Consider the following 20235-nt stretch of genomic DNA (forward strand, 5'->3'; position numbering starts at 1 on the left):
GGCTGAAGAATGTGGGTGAAAATCCTATAATTCCTTTTTGCCTGCAGCAAACTTAAATTTATAAGTAACTATTTTAGTAAATATTGAGTGCCTACTAATTATCTAATTTACTTCAAACATAACATGTAAATGCTGGCATATTGTCCTAAATGTCTGAATCTAAAATTACGTACAAATTTAAAACAGAAAGCAGAAGTAAAGACCAGACACCATGGCTCATGCCTGTAATCCCAGCACTTTAGGAGGCGGAGGTGGGTGAATCACCTGAGGTCAAGAGGTCAAACCCCATCTCTACTAAATACAAAAATTAGCTGGGTGTGGTAGCAGGAGCCCGTAATCCCAGCTACTTGGAAGGCTGAGGGATGAGAATCCCTTGAACCTAGGAGACAGAGGTTGCAGTGATCTGAGATTGCAACACTGCACTCCAGCCTGGGTGGATGACAGAGTGAGTGACAGAGTGACGGGTGACAGAGTGAGACTCTGTTTCAAAAAAAGAAAAAGAAAATAGAAGTGAAAACATATAGGGAGAATGACATCAGTAGGATAAAGAAATAAAAGGTTCCCTATTTACTTATCCCCCAAAGGCAAAAAAATTTGTCAGCCATCCCTGACAAAAAATGCCTTTCTAAAAGAGTCAGGCATCATGGCTCACACCTGTAATGACAACTACATGGTACATTAAAATCAGAGAATTTCTTCAGGCCAGAAGTTCATGCCAGCCTGGGTTACGTAGCAAGACCCCATCTCACAAATAAATGCCTTTAAGAGAGCTTTGAGGTCCAGGGAGGGAATTGTGAAACTGCTAAAGCCCAGAATTGAGCAGTGTTCCTTTTCAGAGGGCAGGTTCTAATTCAGGTGGCAAACTATGGGACCCCTGTTCTTGGCTCCAGACAGGAAATGGTCTACTCAACTTGGTCCCACTGAGAATTCCGAACTTACTTGGTAATCATCCCAAACTCCTCCCAGCCACAGTCTGGGAGAGGTCCTGTCCTTCCAGAGGCCTGGAGGAAGACACCCATTTATAGCCACACAGCAGGCCTGCAAGACCTTGGCCTTTACTGTGGTCCCTGAAGCAGTTCAATGACTCAGTTCCAGCTCGCTGAGCCACAGTACATGGGCAGTTCTGCCTACATAGAACCACACAGTGATCTGGGGAAATGCTCTCTGGTTCTTAGTGAAAGCCATACTCTTCCACATCCCAATATAAGGCCCAGCATTTGGAGACCTGACTGCAAAAGCCTGCCCTAGTGTCTCCCCTACAGAGCAAAGTCCTGAAGGATAGTCACTCTGTCCAAAAATAAAATGAGAATTACAACTACTCAAGCCCCTTGTAATGAGCCAACTAAAGGTGGACCCTAGTGAAGACCCAGCAGACTTTGTGACCAAGCTACAACCCCTCTCTACCACAAACCCAGAAAGCATCCCATCATTCTGGGGGCCCAAGAAAAGAAGAGCTTTACCTCTTGAAAGCAGTTTCTAAAAACCTGAAGCAGTGTTTGCTCCTTCAAATTCACAGACACCAATGCAAAACTATATTGTGCCCATTGTTAACACTTCTATTTTAATATATCACTGGAAGTGTGTGGCAAAACAATTAGTTAAAAAATAAAAAATAGTCATTGAAATTGAAGACAAATAAGTAAAAAGTTGCTGTTGATGGATTATATAATGTTAGATATAAAAAAAACCACGAGCAGTATAGTATAACCTTTCTAAACTAACAAATACCCTCAGTAAATTAGCAAAATATAAAATTAAGATACAAGTTATGGTTCCATATACTTAAAACAAACTATCTGATAAAAGAGGAAGAAAACAACCTTATTCACAATAGCATTAAAATAATAAATTTCTGCAAACAAATTTAAGGAAGGAAGTTAAAAATCTTTACAATTAAACATATATTAAAGAAATCAGAAGACACATAAATTTAAAAATATTTCATGTCTACGGATTGAAAGAATAAATATTGTTAAAGTGCCATATTATCCAAAGTGATCTACAGATTCAATAACCTCCCTATCAAAATTTCAGTGGTATTTTTTCACAGTAATAGAAAATACTATCCTAAAATTTGCATGAAACTACAATAAACTTTGAATAGCCAAAGCAATCTTGAGAAAAATGAACAAAGCAGAGAGACACCCTACTTTATAATTTCAAACTATATTTCAAGACTATAGTAATACAAACATGAGGGAACATGCAGAAAAAATTAACAACAACAAAAAAACCCCTAATGGAACTGAAATCACTACTCTCACACATTTCAGACAGGATGCAAAAAGAGAACTTAAAAAACAGGTTAACATAGAATTTCTCAAAATTATGCAGATATTTGTGTGTCCCCAAAAATAATGAAGAAATGGTCAAATTGCACAGTCTCTTATATGCCACAACGAGGACTCTGGCGCTCACTGTAAACTTGAAGGAAGTTCACTGAAGGGAAAGTAGAATCCTCACAGAATTTAAAAGCCTAAGACAGAAAATGCCCCTACGTGAGAGAAAAATTTAAAAACAAAAACAAAAACAAAAAACAGCTTTCAGAAACTATTTCTTTCGGAACATAGCTTCCCAAATCACATTTTAAAAACTGGCTTTTCTCCTTGACCTTTGGACCTCTCATCTGTGTCATCTGTTGTGTTCACTCTCATCTACCTGGGGTTTCATCTACCATCTTATGTCTCTTCATATTCCAGGGCTCTTTTCCTTTCTCCAGACAGGTGAAATCTGGCTTAGAGGCAGCAATACCTGTTTTATTAAAAATAAATAACATAAATTTGCATATATTCTGTAATTACCAACTTAGTAATGTGCTCAGTAAAAAGAATGTAACAGAATATTTTAGGGCTGGGTGCGTTGGCTCATGCCTGTAATCCCAGCACTTTGGGAGGATGAGGCAGGCAGATCACAAGGTCAGGAGATCGAGACCATCCTGGCTAACACAGTGAAACCCCGTCTCCACTAAAAATACAAAAAATTAGCTAGACATGGTGACACACACCTGTAGTCCCAGCTACTCGGGAGGCTGAGGCAGGAGAATCGCTTGAACCCAGAAAGCAGAGGTTGCAGTGAACTGAGATCACACCATTGCACTCCAGCCTGGGCTACACAGCGAGACTCCATCTCAAAAAAAAAAAAAAAAAAAGAATATTCTAGTAAGTTAACCCCAAAATGCTAATTTATAACACAAATTTCTAAATATTTAGAAAATATTTTAAATGTGTAGGTTTTTAATTTTAGTACCTGGTACTACTAAATCAAAAATTGATGGTGGCACTCAGATTTTAAGCTGTGGGCAACTATATTTTATGCCACTAAATTTCTGGAATTACCACTAATTTAGATTGAAGTATTCAGATCAGCTCAGGAATGTAGAAAGCTCAGGTCAAGATGAAACATCATGAAGAAATTATTTTTTACACGGACAAATCCCCAAGATTTTCTTGAAAACAGGGATCTGAAACTAATTTGTGCAAAGCATAAATTACCAAAAAACATTCTACAAAGAAATGAAACATTTAGGGTATATTAGAAATTATTACCCTCACCTAGGAAGACCAGGTTTCTGTAGTTTTCTAACATCACATTTCTATATAAATTCTGCTGTGTTGTGTCCAGGCATTGCCACTCTTCCAGGGAGAATTCTATGCCACATCCCTAAATGTCAATGGTCTCTGAAAAAGAATCACACACAACATACACACACACACCACACACACACACACACACAAACACACACATACACATTTAGCAGGTGACCATGGGCAGAATTTTAAATTTGACTCAGTGTGAAATGAAAGAGTAAAAAGAACTGGTTCTGGACTTATAGGAGTGACTGAAATTATCCAATAAAATAATTTTCAACACAGAAGTATTCCCTGATGTATTCTCTAATCTGAGAAAAAACAATGGCATAAGATCCACAACATCAGTGTATATGTGATATTTTTCTGAATAATGAAGTTTTAAATTAGAGGCATGAACACAAACATGTACATTTTTTAGTGCTATATTTACACCATACAGAATGAATTGTGCATATTTTTCAGATCAAAGAGACATGCTGAGTTAGCAGGTACCTCTCAAATTTTAATGTGTACAATAAACTGAAAATCTTGTTAATGCAGATTATTTTTTCAGAGGATCTGGAATAAAGTTTGAGTTGCTGAATTTCTAACAAGCCCACCAGTAATACCAATGTTTTTGACCCAAAAATACTATTTTCTCAGACATCCAGTAAGTGAAAGTATTTTTCCCGGTTTTTCTGGCCTGTAAACAAAGATGAGAGCCTTCATTTTCCAAAGACAGATATAAGCAAAGAAAACCTAAGAAAGAAGGGCAGCTGCCAGATTAAATATGATGATTTATGCACATCTGCTACATAAAGATACTTAATAATAAACAGAAACATAATTAACTCTACAGTGAAAAAATCTGTGAGCAAGCTCTTTAACCAAGTGAATCACTAACATCAAGTGCACTAGGACAAATTTTTATGATGTGCTGCTACACACAAAAAGACACAGCATCACTGCTGTGATACTGCCACCCCAAAAGCAAATTATAGTCTGAATTTAACCATAAAGAACCATCAGTTTTGGACACGTGCAGTGGCTCACGCCTGTAATCCCAGCACTTGATCACGAGGTCAGGAGATCAAGACCATCCTGGCTAACATGGTGAAACCCCGTCTCTGCTAAAAAAAAAAAAAAAAAAAAAAAAATTAGCTGGGTGTGGTGGCAGGCACCTGTAGTCCCAGCTACTCGGGAGGCTGAGGCAAGAGAATGGCGTGAACCTGGGAGGCGGAGTTTGCAGTGAGCCAAGATCACACCACTGCACTCCAGCCTGGGAGACAGAGCTAGACTACGTCTCAAAAACAAACAAACAAAACACCATCAGTTTTATGCAAAGTTCAAGATATAGATATCTCCCATGTCCTGTAACTTTTAATAGTGATTTTAAGTAGTCTTTCTTAAGCACTCTAGAGAGCAGGTATCTCCTAATATTTTTTTCTAGAAGATTTTGGGTAATAAATGTCATCCTGTTTAAATAAGCATTTTTTTAATCCTGTTCTGCATAGAGCTAATAGAGAACACAGATCAAACCTTCACACTATACATTCTCCATCTACACTAAAAACCCCAGCTTTTACCAACAGGAATATTGAGTATCCACACCTTCCCATGTTCAACAGCAATGAAGGGAACATTTTTAATATTGCAACTTATAAATTCATAGTGAAAATTTTGCATGGTATATAAGCCATGATGTAGAGAATATAAAAAAAAAACTCTGATATATAAAAAATATTTTTCAGAGACCCTTGACTACTATAATGATTTTAAAAAGTAGTTAAACTCATTAAGGAGGAAAAGCACAAGTAAAAAGTAAAAGTTTGCAGGTACTAAACGCATGGTATACCAGGAGGAAAAGTGGACACAGATGATTTGAGACATGTTTAGCTGAAAAAAAAAAAAAAGCCATTTTCTCTTCTTTCTCCTCCTCCTCTGAAATTCCTGCTCAGATGAGATTCTCTGGACAAATTATAACTGCATCTTGAGAATATGCCCTTAAAGGTGTCAGCACCGCCTGTTTACCTGCTACCACCATACTCACAGGCAGAAGAACCAAGGCTTACAGAAAAAGTCCCCTCATTTCTGTCTAACAGAAGAGATTCTGGAACAAAGAACTGCTCCATGAAGCTAAAAATGTAAGTTTCTCCTTTCCTGTCCTCAGGTGTCCTCCCCTGCCACAGACACCAGCAATTTCTGCTACAGTAATGAAAATGTGGCCAACATTGCCCTGTCCCAACCAAACCCAAACAGCGAGCAGGGCCTGTGACCACCCTTTAGTGCAAAGGTGGAATTTACCTCTCATGAATGTATCTTGAAGCCCTCATACCTGATTCTGGCCTCAACTTAGAGTCACATGAGCTAGTTAATTAAAACAACATGGATGCTTCCACCCAGAACAATAAACAGAACCTGTGCAAAGGGCACAAGTAAAGAGATTTCTGCAAATTGGCATTACCTCTCAAGCTTTTTTTTTTTTTTTTTTTTTTTGAGACAGAGTCTCATTCTGTCACCCAGGCTGGAGTGCAATGGCATGATCTTGGGTCACTGCAGCCTCTGCCTCCTGGGTTCAAGTGATTCTCATGCCTCAGCCTCCCAAGTAGCTGGGATTACAGGCATGAGCCACCATGTCCATCTAATTTTTTTTTTTTTTTTTTTGAGACGGAGTCTCACTCTGTTGCCCAGGCTGGAGTGCAGTGGTGCAATCTCAGCTCACTGCAAGCTCTGCCTCCCAGGTTAAGGCCATTCTCCTGCCTCAGCCTCCCGAGTAGCTGGGACTACAGGCGCCTGCCACCATGCCTGACTAATTTTTTGTATTTTTAGTAGAGCTGGGATTACAGGTGTGAGCCACCATACCCAGCCAAATTTTGATATTTTTAGTAGAGACAGGGTTGGCCAGCTTGGACCTCTCAAGCTTTAATGAGCTCAAAAATCACTTGTAAATTTAGCCCCATTTTATGTAATGTGATTCTGAGGTTTGGAAAGGGTCCAAATGAGTTTTAAACCAGTCCTCTGTCAATGCTGATGTTGCTACTCCTGGACTCATTATTGGCATTAATTAGAGAAAGCAGGCACAGGCCAGGTGCAGTGGCTCATGCCTGTAATCCCAGCACCTTAGGAGACTGAGGCAGGCACATCAACTGAGATCAGGAGTTCCAGACCAGCCGGACCAACATGGCGAAACCCTGTCTCTACTGAAAATACAAAAATTAGCTGGAGGTGGTGGTAGGTGCCTGTAATCCCAGCTGCTTGGGAGGCTGAGGCAGGGAGAATTACTTGAACCCAGGAGACGGAGGTTGCGGTGAGCCGAGATTATGCCACTGAACTCCAGACTGGGTGACAGAGTGAGACTCCATCTCAAAAAAAAAAAATAGAGAAAGGTCCAGCACAGAGTCCCTTACACTCAGCACTCTTGTTGTAACACAAATACTTCTGGTACAAATGAAGACAACCAATCTCCATCCTAAAGTTTCATATTCTTTCCTGGCTCTCTAAAAGTTTACAGAGGAAACAGAAGGCAGCAGTGTCTGAATGAGTCTGCATTAGAAAAACAACATGTACACGTGTACTATTGCAATGTTTGCTATGTGCTCAAGAGTATGTTACAAAGCACTGTGCTGGGAATAACACATTATATGATTTAATCCTCAAAACACCCTGAAAGTTGGTACTAAGAGATTAACAATTCCCCAAATTTAGATAAAGGGCCCAGCATTTTTATTTCCTCTTCTGTTTCTCTATTATTGGTTTTTAAAAAACTGTAGAGAATAAAAGCTAAACATAGAACAGAGGAGAGGAATATAGAAAGGAAAAGTTTAATGGAGTTTAGACAAATTTTTATGGTGTTTATATTTAATTTTTGTGACTTGTGGAACAACTACTGGATCTGCAGGAATAGAAAACAAGTTGCTAAATGGAATGTCTCTGCAACCACTGGTTTTAATAAAAATTAAGACCCTAAAACACATACTTTATTTTTCCTATTTATCTGCTTTTGGGTTTTAGGAAATCGTGAGCACCAGCTCTAGAAAGGCATCAGAATTCCCCAGCAAAAACTCATCTCTTCTAATCAGTTCTGAGAGGCAACACTCCAGGGGTGGGTCAGATCTAATAAGGCCTCCAAAAACGGTGAATCCGAACAGAACTGGAGTACACAGTGGACCCTATATGGAATTTTGTTCTCTATGCCACAGGGGTATTTCCAATTGGCTACAATAGCCAAGTCTCTGGATGTGCTCTTGAATTCTTGGACACCTGAATTTCAGTAGACATGGGATTCAGGCATTTAAATAGTAACCTCGGGCACCCTATGTGCACTTAAAAGAATGTTTATGAAGAAAAAAGCAGAAGAAAGAAAGTGTTTTAAACAAATCTATGGGTGCACTTGAATAAAGCAAGTCCTATGAAGAGATGTCAATTCTGACACAATAATACAACACCCCACTGACAGTATTAGACAAATCACTGAGACAGAAAATTAACAAAGATATAGGACCTAAACTCAACACTTGACCAAATAGTCCTAATAGACACTTATAAAACTCTCCATCTAAAACCAACATCGTATACATTCTTCTCATTACCACATGTGACATACTCTAAAATTGACCACACAATCAGAAATACAACAATCCTTGGCAAATTCAGTAATCCCAAAATCATACTAAATGCTCACTTAGACCACATCTTCATAAAGATATAATTCAACACAAAGAAAAACATTTGAAAAGATACAATTACATGAAAATTAAACAACCTTCATCTGAATGACTTTTGGGTAAATAATGAAATTAAGGCACAAATCAAGAAGTTCTTTAAAACAAATGAGAACAGTGATACAACATACTAGAATCTCTCCAACACAGCTAATGTGAGGTTAAAAGGAGAATTTACAGGATTAAATGCTCACATCAAAAAGTTAGAAAGATCTCAATTTAACAATTCAACATCATAAATAAAAGAATGAGAGAAGCAAGAGCAAACCAACCCCTAAGCTAGCAGAAGACAAGAAATAACCAAACTCAGATCAGAACTGAAGGAGATTTAGACGCAAAAAGTCATACAAGGCCAGGCATGGTGGCTCACGCTTGTAATCCCAGCACTTTGGGAGGCTAAGGTGGGCGGATCATGAGGTCAAGAGTTTGAGACCAGCCTGACCAACATGGCGAAACCCCGTCTCTACTAAAAATACAAAAAATTAGCTGGGTGTGGTGGTGCATGCCTGTAATCCCAGCTACTTAGGAGGCTGAGGCAGGAGAATTGCTTGAACTTGGGAGGTGGAGATTGCAGTGAGCCGAGATTGTGCCAAAGCACTCCAGCCTGGGCAACAGAGCAAGACTCTGTCTCAAAAAAAAAAAAAAGTGATTCAAAAGATCAAGAAATCCAGGAGTTAAATCTTTTAAATAAATCAATAAGATAAATAAACCACTAGCAAGATTAGTGAAGAAGATCCAAATAAACCACTAGCAAAATTAGTGAAAAAGATTCAAATAAACACAAGAAATGACAAATGGGACATTACCACTGACCCCACAAAAATGCAAGTAACTACTGAAGTCTACTATGAACACCTCTATGCACACAAACTAAAAAATCTAAAAGAAATGGATAAATTTCTGGACAAACACATCCTCCTAATATTAAACAAAAACAAATTAAAGCCCAGAATAGAACAATAACAAGCTCCAAAACTGAATTAGTAGTAAATAGCCTACCAGCCAAAAAAAGCCCAGGACCACACAGATTCATGGCTGAATTCCACCAGATGTACAAAGAAAAGCTGGTATTACACTTCCTAAAACTATTACAAAAAATTGAGGAGGGACTCCTCCCCAGCTCATTATATAATAAGAGCCATCATTCTGATACCAAAACCTGGCAAAGATAAAGCAAAAAAAGAAAACTTCAGGGCAAAATCCTTCATGCACACTGATTCCAAAAAAACCAAATGCAGCAGCACATCAACAAGCTAATCCACTATCATCAAGTAGGCTTTATTCCTGGAATCAAGGTTGGTTCAACATAAACAAATCAATAAATGTGATTCATCACTTAAACAGAACTAAAGGGAAAAACCACAAGATTATCTCAATAGATGCTGAAAAAGCTTTCAATAAAAATTAACATCCTTCATGTTTAAAACCCTCAAAAAACTAGGCATTGAAGGTACATACTTCAAAATAATAAGTTATCTGTGACAAATCCACAGTCAAAATACTCAATGGACACAAGCTGGAAGCATTCCTTCTTAAAAACTGACACAAGACAAAGATGTCCTCTCTTACCACTTTTATTCAACATAGAATTGGAAGTCCTGGCCAGAGCAGTCAGGCAAGAGAAAGAAACGAAAGGTCCAAACAGGAAGAGAGGAAATAAAACTAACACTGTTGGCAGATGACATCTTTCTGTATCTACAAAACCCTCTAGTCTTGGAAAAGCTCTTTAAACCAACAAACAACTCCAGCAAAGTTTCAGGATACAAAAGAAATGTACAAAAATCAGTAGCACCCCTGTACTTCAACAACATCCAAGCCAAAAGCCAAATCAAAAACACAATCTCATTCACAATCGACACAAAAGAATAAAATATCTAGAAATACAGCTAACTAGGGAGGTGAAAGATATCTATGACAAGAATGGTCATACTGGCCTGGCATGGTGTCCATCGCCATCGCCTACAATCTCAGCACTTTGGGAGGCAGAGATGGGTAGGTAATTTGAGGTCAGGAGTTCAGGACTGGACTGGCCAAAATGGTGAAACCCCATCTCCACCAAAAAATACAAAAATTAGCCAGGCATCTTGGTGCACGCCTATAGTACCAACTACATGGGAGTCTAAGGTGACAGAATTGCTTGAACCAGAGAGATGAAGATTGCAGTGAGCCGAGATGGGGCCACTGAGCTCTAACCTGGGTGACAGAGTGGCAGCCTGTTTCAAAAAAAAAAAAAAAAGGGCATGAGGCCTAATGAAATTTAATGCTATTCCTATCAAACTACCAAAACATTCTGAACAGAACTAACAAACACTATTTTAAAATTTACATGGAACAAACAAACAAAAAAACCCCAAATAGCCAACCAATCCTAAGCAAAAAGAACAAAACTAGAGGCATTACATTACCTGACTTCAAACTATATTACAAGGCTATAGAAACCCAAAGCAGCATGGTACTACTGGTACAAAAGGAGACTTATAGACCAATGTGATAGAGAGAGCTCAGAAATGCCACCCATTTACAACCATCTGATTTTTGACAAAGCTGACAAGAGGAATGTGTGAAGAATTCTCTATTTAATAAATGGTGCTGGGATAACTAGCTAGCACTATGTAGAAGACTGAAAATGGATCGCTTCCTTACACCATATACAAAAATCAACTCAAGATAAATTAAAGACTTAAATGTAAAATTTAAAATTATAAAGAAAAAAAATAGGCCGGGTGTGGGGCTCACGCATGTAATCCCAGCACTTTGGGAGGTCAAGGCAGGCAGATCACCTGAGGTCAGGAGATCGCAACCAGCCTGGCCAACATGGTGAAACTGTGTCTATACTAAAAATATAAAAATTAGCTGGGCGTGGTGGTAGGCACCTGTAATCCCAGCTACTCAGGGGGCTGAGGCTGGAGAATTGCTTGAACCAGGGAGGCAGAGGTTGCAGTGTGCCGAGATTGCGCCATTGCACTCCAGCCTGGGTGACAGAGTGAGACTCCATCTCAAAAAAAAAAAAAAAAAAAAAAAAAAAAAAAATTTCCTGGAAGGTAACCTAAATCATACCATTCCAGACATAGAAACTAGCAAATATTTTATGAAGAAGATATCAAAAGCAATTGCAACAAAAGCAAAAATTGACAAATGGAACCTTATTGAACTAAAGAGCTTTTTCACAGCAAAAGAAACTATCAACAGAGTAAACAGGCATCCTACAGAATAAAAGAAAATATTTGCAAACTATGCTTCTGACAAAGATCTAATATCCAGAATCCATGAACTTAAATTTATAAGAAAAAAAACTTATTAAAAAGTAGGCAAAGGACATGAACAGATCTTTTTTTTTTTTTTTTTGAGACGGAGTCTTGCTCCATCTCCCAGGCTGGAGTGCAGTGGCGCTATCTCGGTTCACTGCAACCTCCGCCTCCCGGGTGCCGGTTCAAGCAATTCTCCCACCTCAGCCTCCCAAGTAGCTGGGATTACAGGCACGCACCACCATGCCCAGCTAATTTTTGTATTTTTAGTAGAGACAGGGTTTCACCATGTTGGCCAGGCTGGTCTTGAACTCTTGATGTCATGATCCACCTGCCTCGGCCTCCCAAAGTGCTGGGATTACAGGCATGAGCCACCACGTCTGGCCTGAACAGATGCTTTTTAAAAAAAGATATATGTGTGGCTAAAAGCATATGAAAAAATGCTCATCACCAATCAGTAGAGATATGCAAAGAAAAACCACAGCAAAATACTTTCTCACACCAGTCAGAATGGCTATTACTCAAAAGTTAAAAAATGACAGATGCTGGCAAGGTTGTGGAGAAAAGGGAATGCTTATACACTGCTTGTGGGAGTGTAAATTAGTTCAACCATTGTGAAAAGCAGTGTGGTGATTCCTCACAGAACTGAAGACAGAATTACCATTTGACCCAGCAACCTCATAATTGCCCAAAGAAATATAAGTTATTCTGTCATAGACACATGCACATGCATGTTCACTGTGGCACTATTCACAATAGCAAAGACATGGAATCAACATGCTCATCAAAAATGGCAGACCGGATAAAGAAAACATGGTATGGCTGGGCAAAGTGGCTCATGCTTATAATTCCAGAATGTGGGAAGTCAAAACAGGTGGATTGCCTAAGTTCGAGTTTGAGACCAACCAAGGCAACATTGGTTGGTCTACAAAAAATACAGAAAGACAAATTAGCCAGTCGTGGTGGCGTGCACCTGTAGCCCCAGCTACTTGGAGAGCTGAGGTAGGAGGATTGCTTGAATACAAGATGTTGAGGCTTCAGTGAGCCAAGATTGTGCCACTGCACTCTAGCCTGGGTCACCCCCCAAAATAAAATAAAACATTTAAAAGAAAATATGGTACACAAACATCATGGAATACTATGTGGCCATAAAAAAAGAACAAGATTATGTCCTTTGCAGCAACATGAACAGAGCTGAAGCCCATTATCCTTAGAAAACTAATACAGAAAGAGAAAACCAAACGCATGTTCTCATTTATAAGTTAAGAGCTAATAACAAGAAAACATGAGGCCGGGCGCGGTGGCTCATGCCCGTAATCCCAGCACTTTGGGAGGCTGAGGCAGGTGGATCACGAGGTCAGGAGATCAAGAGCATCCTGGCTAACACAGTGAAACCCCATCTCTACTAAAAAAAAATAAAAAAATAAAAAATTAGCTGGGCATGGTGGCAGGCGCCTATTCGGGAGGCTATTCGGGAGGCTATTCAGGAGGCTGAGGCAGGAGAATGGCGTGAACCCGGGGGGCGGAGCTTGCAGTGAGCCGAGATCGTGCCACTGCACTCCAGCCTGGGAGACAGAGTGAGACTCTGTCTCAAAAAAAAAAGAAAAAGAAAGAAAAGGAAACATGGACACAGGCTGGGCGCGGTGGCTCACGCCTGTAATCCCAGCACTTTGGGAGGCCAAAGTGGGCAGATCACCAGAGGTCAGGAGTTCAAGACCAGCCCGGCCAAGATGGCAAAACCTCATCTCTACTACAAATACAAAAATTAGCCGTGCATGGTGGTGCACGCCTGTAATCCCAGCTACTTGAGAGGCTGAGGCAGGAGAATCACTTGAACCCAGGAGGCCAAGGTTGCAGTGAGTCGAGATCGCACCATTGCACTCCAGCCTGGGCGACAGAGCAAGAATCTGTCTTTAAAAAAAAAGAAAAAGAAAAAGAAAACATGGACACAAAGAGAGGAACAGACACTGAGGCCCAGTTCAGAGTAGAGAGTGGAAGGATAAAGATCAGAAAAAATACCTGTTGGGTACTATGCTTAGTACTTCAGTGATAAAATAACCTATACCAAATTTCCATGACAGTTTTATCTATATAATAAACTTGCACATGTACCCCTGAACCAAAAATAAACATTAAAAAGTAAAAACTCCATTAGTGGGGGAGAGTCTAATGTAGGTAGAACTGGTTTGTGCTATTTCTGGGTCCATGTAGACTGATGAGATTATCAACAGGTGGCCCAGAACCCTAGGTGGAGAAAACAGGTTTCTGCTGCAGATTCAGTGTCTGGGTGTGGGGATATGCCAGACTTATAGACACTTTTGTGGGTTTTTGGCAAGAAACACTAGAATGAAAAATGCCATGGTGAAGTTCATGACAGTGGTGCCTAGTCCAGGGAGGGGTGTGGACATGTCAATGTCTAGTGGGTATGTTTACGAGTGGGTGGGAATCCTGTGGTGGCAGCTGTAGGAAAAGGGGGTCTGTCATCAGAGCTCCTTAAGTTTTCATCCTCTCTCACTCTGGGAGGAGACCTAGAATCATAGGACAATGAGCAGCGTGACAGCCTGTATATAGGAGAGCAGAGCCTCCCATTCCCAGACACCCAGAGATTAGTCCAAGCCAGGATTCCATATCTTTTCTCTGTCACCAAATCTGTAGAGTTAGCTGTACACCAAGCAATTCTGCAACACCAACCCATTGTCTAACATTTGAATTCTGACCCTACCCAGAGTCAGCACAGAACCTGATTCCAGGCTTAGTCTCAATACATTGTCCTCACTGCAGATGCCAGTCACAAACCCCTTGGGCCCATCTGTGCTTGTAAGCCACTGTTTAAAAATTCAGAACTCCCATAAGCTCCCTGAAGTTCAATAATTTGATAGAGCTACTCACAGAACTCAGCATGTTTACCAGTTTATTATAAAAGCCGCAACCCAGGAAAAGTCAAATGGAAAAAACATAGGACCAAAAAAAGAGCCGGGAAAAAATGACGCTTATACATAATCCTAGAAAATAGCTGTGATTAATAAAATTATCCATCCATCGTGTGCTCCAGGAACAGCTTATGGAAAGAAACACCCTTCCCATTATGACTTAGATGGTGCTGTCTTTTCTTACCTATCACATAGCCAGACACAGACTCTGCACATTTTCTTCTTGTTCTCAAAAAAAAAGGGGCCAGACACAGTGGCTCACACCTGTAATCCCAGCACTTTGGGAGGCCAAGGCGGGTGTATTACCTGAGGTTGGGAGTTCGAGACCAGCCTGACCAACATGGAGAATCCCCATCTCTACTAAAAATACAAAATTAGCCAGGCATGGTGGCGCATGCCTGCAATCCCAGCTAGTCGGGAGGCTGAGGCAGGAGAATTGCTTGCACCTGGGATGGGGAGGTTGCAGTGAGCCAAGATCATGCCACTGCATTTCCAGCCTGGGCAACAGGAGCAAAACTCCATCTTAAAAAAAAAAAAAAAAAAAAAAAAAAGAGGAGCTGAATTTGTCCTCAGTGGTCAAAATAAAACACTTCTAAAGCAAACTTCAGCTAAGTTTATCTCCTTCCCACAAACTCCTGAACGTTAAGCTACCTTCACTTTGAGTCAACATAAAATCTCATTCTATATCCCTCCTAAGAACATGCTGACTTCAGGGAAAAACATTCTCTGATCTAAAATCCGATTTTTTTACCCTCCACTTGCCATTGCCCTCCCAACTTCTTTCTAAGCTTGTTTGCTCCTCCCTATGAAAGAAAGCCCTTGTCTGCCTAAACTTTGCAATCCTTAAAGATCTTATAGTTGGTACTTCCTCCTGTTGCAATACTCCTTTGGACACTGAATTTTCTTATATAAATCCAACTTTATTTTTAAAAGTCAAGAAACTGCCTCAAAACAGTTAACAACTTCATCTTTGGTAAGATTCTCCCAGTCTCCTTTTATCTTAACCTTACTAGCATCTGCCTGTAGCTTCCCTCAGGATTAAGGCTTCTTTTATAGCTGGGCTGAGCAGGCTGGGACTTCTGCAGGGGAGGCTCCCCAGAAAGAACTAACTGGGCCTTTAATAACCTCCTTTTGCAGGCTCAATATTAGCTTTTTCTTGGAGTCACTGGGCTCAGGCTTTAATTTCCATGTCAGAGTTATACACTTGATTTTTGAAACTAAGTGTTTGAAAAATTCAGCAAAATTACTCAAACCCAGTGTTCATATATGGAAAATAAATTATAAGGTGCTTACATTTTTTTTTTTTTTTTGAGACAGAGTCTCACTCTGTCACCCAGGCTGTAATGCAATGGCACAGTCTTGGCTCAATGCAAACTCCGCCTCCTGGGTTCAAGTGATTATCCTACCTCCTCAGCCTCCCGAGTAGCTGGGACTACAGGTGCAGGCCACCACACTTGGCTAATTTTGTATTTTACGTAGAGACGGGTTTCACTATGTTGGTCAGGCTGGTCTCGAACTCCTGACCTCGTGATCTGCCCACCTTGGCCTCTCAAAGTGCTGGGATTACAGGCATGAGCCATCGCACCTGGCCTACATTTTATACCTCAATGAAAACAGCAAAAGTATCTATTCCTTTCAGATAATAAATTTATTATTGTATTATTTCTATTAAAAATAATGTAGTAAACAATTAGTCATAGGGAAAAACTTCTAGGAGGTACCAAGTTTCATCTCATGAAATTTAGTATGAAACTCAGAAATCAAGGTAACAGGATACAGAACAGAGATATTCACTCTCAGAAATTTACCCTGCAGAAAGAGGAACTAATGTTTTATAAATTTATGTAACTCACCAATTAGCTACAATATTTCCTCGTGGAAATGTATTCATTTTCTACAGCCAAAATCAAAGGAGATTTTCCCTATTATTTTCCTTGGTAGCATTCTAAAAGCTGAGCCTTGGAATTCTGTTTGAAATCACCCACAGAAAACACACCTGAGAAAATTCCTAAACTCTCTCTGGGAAAGAAAAGGTAAGTCAGAATTTTTAACATATGAAATATATAATTAGATATTAATATTTTTTGAAACCCACCACTTTTATGCCCTTTGTAAATGTTTTTGAACCTTTCAAGCTGTACTAATAAAATGCAATTTACAGTTTAAAAAAATTGAAGTCAATATAAGTGAACAAATCTTTTCAAGGTGACAAACCCAGGGAGTAGCAGTGCTGATTAAAAAACAGATGTATCTGACTCATGTGTCAAGTCAGGTCATCCAATCACGTGAGAGATTCTCCCATCCCAGCCTGCTCACTTAACTGCTCAATGACTAACCTCTCAGGAGACACTGCACTATGTTCCAGTGAGTGGCGCAAGTTTTACTTTCGCAAATTTTTGCAGCATCTCTCTGGGGTCAGGTTTTCTTTTGTTTTTTTGGGGGGATACTATTTTTTCTTTCACAAATCTTAGAGAATCCAGGGGACAGAAATTATTTCATTTTCCCCTTAATACCAGCATCTGATTGGCTGAGCAGCAATGTGTCACCAAGATATGAAAGCTGGGTTGGGTGAAAACAATGTTAATGTCTCAAGGGGTTATTTTTTAACGGAAGAGCACACCAGGAGATTCCTCTCAGCCCCAGGGCATCCATCTGCTTCCTTGAGAGGCTACACTCCATACCTCAGGCTGTCCTATGAAAGAAAACGACCCAGGACCTGATATTCCCTAGACACTCTAGCAGACATAGCCATGGCTGATATAATGGTTTATTCACAGACAGTACTGAAATTGATGACCAAGAAAAAACAAAAGGGTGGTTGAGGACACATCACCCAATAAAGCTTCCCCACCCCCCCCGCCAAAAAAAAACCTTTACCCCAAAGCATTCTCGTAAGATCTCTGTGCCTAGGGAAGGTAAAAGAAAAAGAGGCACAGAGATTTTACACAATACAGTGTCGGGGTTATTCTTTGCTTTCTTCTCATGGGAAATATTTACAAACAGAAAACGAATCTTTTCAAATGTGCCATCCAATGGTTTGCAAAAAAATATACAGTATTGAAAATATACACTAAAGGACAAATAGGTGACAATGTGAACTAGGGAAGGGAGGCTGGCATTTGGGATTGTCAGAAGGAACTGGAAATTTAGTATTTTATTTCCAGCCCGAGTTAGGCTGGAGGAATGGGGGATGAGGGGTAGACTTGAGACCGCACTTGGGACACATTTTAAAAATTCAGGGAGAAAAAAAATCAGTCTCCTGTGGAGTGTGTATGCTCAAATTTATATTTTTTTTGTAAATTTTTGTAAATTGCATTGGGGAAAACAAAATTTAGGCTTAACCAACTAACTATAAATGGCCAATTAAACTCTGATTACATAACCAGAAAATTTACACACTCAAAGTGGAAATTAAGAAAGTACGTGACTGCCTGTAGTGCCAGCTACTCGGGAGGTTGAGGCAGGAGAATCGCTTGACACCGAGAGGTTGCAGTGAGCTGAGATCGCGCCACTGCACTTCAGCCTGGGTGACAGAGCAAAACTGTCTCAAAAAAAAAAGAAAGTACGTAACTGTACCTAACCGATTATTGCATTTGTTTTTTTTTAATCATGGACCTTATAAAAGTCTTTCCTTCAAGTTCCTCCCATGAACCACAAACTAAAACCCATAGCTGCGTACTCTACAATTTTTGAGCCACTCTTTGATTAAATTCTTTAATATTTTGAGGTGACTCCATAAATTTTTAATAGATGAAAAGAGGGACTAGGAACCCCACGGACCAAAACTCTTCCCATTCATGATCGCTCACCCGAGTCGGGATTCTCCCCTGACGACCCTCCCGTGGTCCCTGCACAATCGGCCAGAGACGCGGCGCTGCGGCTGCAGAGCTGCCCAGAGAGGCCTCCAGGGCAGGGCACCGTCACTGTGTCACTGAGCAGGAAAGGGACAGGACGCCCAGGGTCCTGCTGTCAGCGCAGCCGCCATGCTATGGCTGAAGGGGACTGAGGCCGAGTTGGGCAAGGAGAACTCCGGGCGCAGACTGTGGAGCTCACTAAGGGGAGACCCGAGTCCCGCCACAGCCGCTTCCTACCAGTTCCAATCAACTCCTTCCCTTTTCTCGGGATGTGGGACCGGGCACTCTCACCATTTCTAGGCTTCCAGGGGGTCCTGGCATCTTAGCTGTGGATCTCCCAATACCTGCAGGTCACAAGGTCACGGAGACTGGGACTCTGAAGACTAAACCTACAGCTCCAGCTGCAGCGGGAGACAAACGCCCCCATATTCCGGAAGCTGTCCTGCCCGCTCCAGCTGCGTGCCTGATTGGACGGTTTCCAGCCCAGTGTTCCTGATTGGATAACGCTTAAACCGCGTCTCCTCAGATCGTGATTGACAGAAGATGTGACCAAACGCTGGGCTGAATGAAGAAAGAGTGACCGCCTAAGCTGCAGCCTGCTCAGGAAGGGCTTCCTCCCTGAGCTGAGCCAGGCCCACCCCACAGGGTATTGCATGTAATCTTGTGTATAAGGTTATATACATTTATAAATAATATACTGTATGGCTATTCACAAATGAAAAGAATATAATAATAATGATTTTGAAATTTCAGGTTTTATAACCTTCCTGGCTTTGAGAAGGCAGCATGAGATTTTTTGTCTTTGTTTTTGTTTTTTGGGACGGAGTCGCTCTGTTGACGAGGCTGGAGTGCAGTGACGCGATCTCGGCCGACTGAGAGCTCCGCCTCCTAGGTTCACTCCATTCTCCTGCCTCAGCCTCCCCAGTAGCTGGAACTACAGGCGTCTGCCACCATGCCTGGCTAATTTTTTGTATTTTTCGTAGAGACACGTTTCACCGTGTTAGCCAGGATGGTCTCCATCTCCTGACCTCGTGATACGCCCGCCCCGGCCTCCCAAAGTGTTGGGATTACAGGCGTGAGACACCGCATCCGTCTGTTGTAACAATTTAATTAAAGCAATATATCCAAAATATTATTTTAATATGTGAGCAATGTATAATTATGAATGATATATATTTACATATAACATAATTATGTATCTATATATTGCATTATACTATGTATTTTTATCTATATATTATATATAGATATTTTATCTATGTGTTGTATATATTTATATTTATGGAAGTAAATCTTTGAAACTAACTCTGCATTTTACGTTTCTTGCAAATTGCAGCTCAGACCAGCCACATTCCAGGCACCCAGGAGCCACACATGGTCAATACCTGTCACATTGAAGTGTAGCTCTGTTGTCAGGTCTGTGAAAGGCCTGAATATCCCTTTTCTTCCTGTTAGGAATAACGCTCAAAATCCTAAGGAAATTGAACACCCGAACAAAGGATTCCTAGCAAAGCAATTTTAGTTTTGCACAGAGGGGTGTGTTCTTGGCCAGTCGCCATGAGAGCACACCTGAACAAAGGGGCACAAGAGCCTTTATTCCTGATGCAAGTCCTGCCACTGTACCCTTTCCCCATTGGCCGGGGTCGGGTTATACAATCTAAACTAATCCTGGTGGGCTAAACATTTGATTTTTTTTAGATAAGGTGGGCATGCAAAAGAACGCAGAGAGGAAGGGGAAGGGGTGTCTGTATTGAGCTAGAAAGTCTTCTTTCCAAATAAGGGAAGAAATGTGAGCTGGTACTGATAATGCCTGGTACTGTGGCGTGCCTGGGCATCTAACAAAGGCAGAAAGGAAAAAGGAGAAAAAGGAAAAAAAGGAATGTGTGTGTGCGTACTATGAATTAAAGAATAAAAGA

The 20235-nt window shown here is 40.6% G+C and overlaps 1 long non-coding RNA gene across 2 annotated transcripts; it reads right to left on the bottom strand.

Moving 5' to 3' along the window:
• Window positions 1–2150: 2150 nt before the first annotated feature.
• On the bottom strand, window positions 2151–18772 carry LOC100444989 (uncharacterized). Of its 2 annotated transcripts, XR_010138590.1 has the most exons (5): window positions 18611–18748; window positions 3552–3677; window positions 3247–3466; window positions 3005–3126; window positions 2151–2751 (listed from the first exon to the last, which is right to left on the bottom strand). It is a non-coding gene; the product is annotated as an uncharacterized LOC100444989 (long non-coding RNA). The 2 variants fall into 2 exon arrangements; XR_010138591.1 differs by lacking the exon at window positions 3005–3126 and having other exon boundaries at window positions 3336–3466; window positions 18611–18772.
• Between the last annotated feature and the right edge of the window lie 1463 nt (window positions 18773–20235).

This window comes from Pongo abelii, chromosome 20, assembly GCF_028885655.2.
Source record: "Pongo abelii isolate AG06213 chromosome 20, NHGRI_mPonAbe1-v2.0_pri, whole genome shotgun sequence".
Taxonomy (NCBI): domain Eukaryota; kingdom Metazoa; phylum Chordata; class Mammalia; order Primates; family Hominidae; genus Pongo; species Pongo abelii.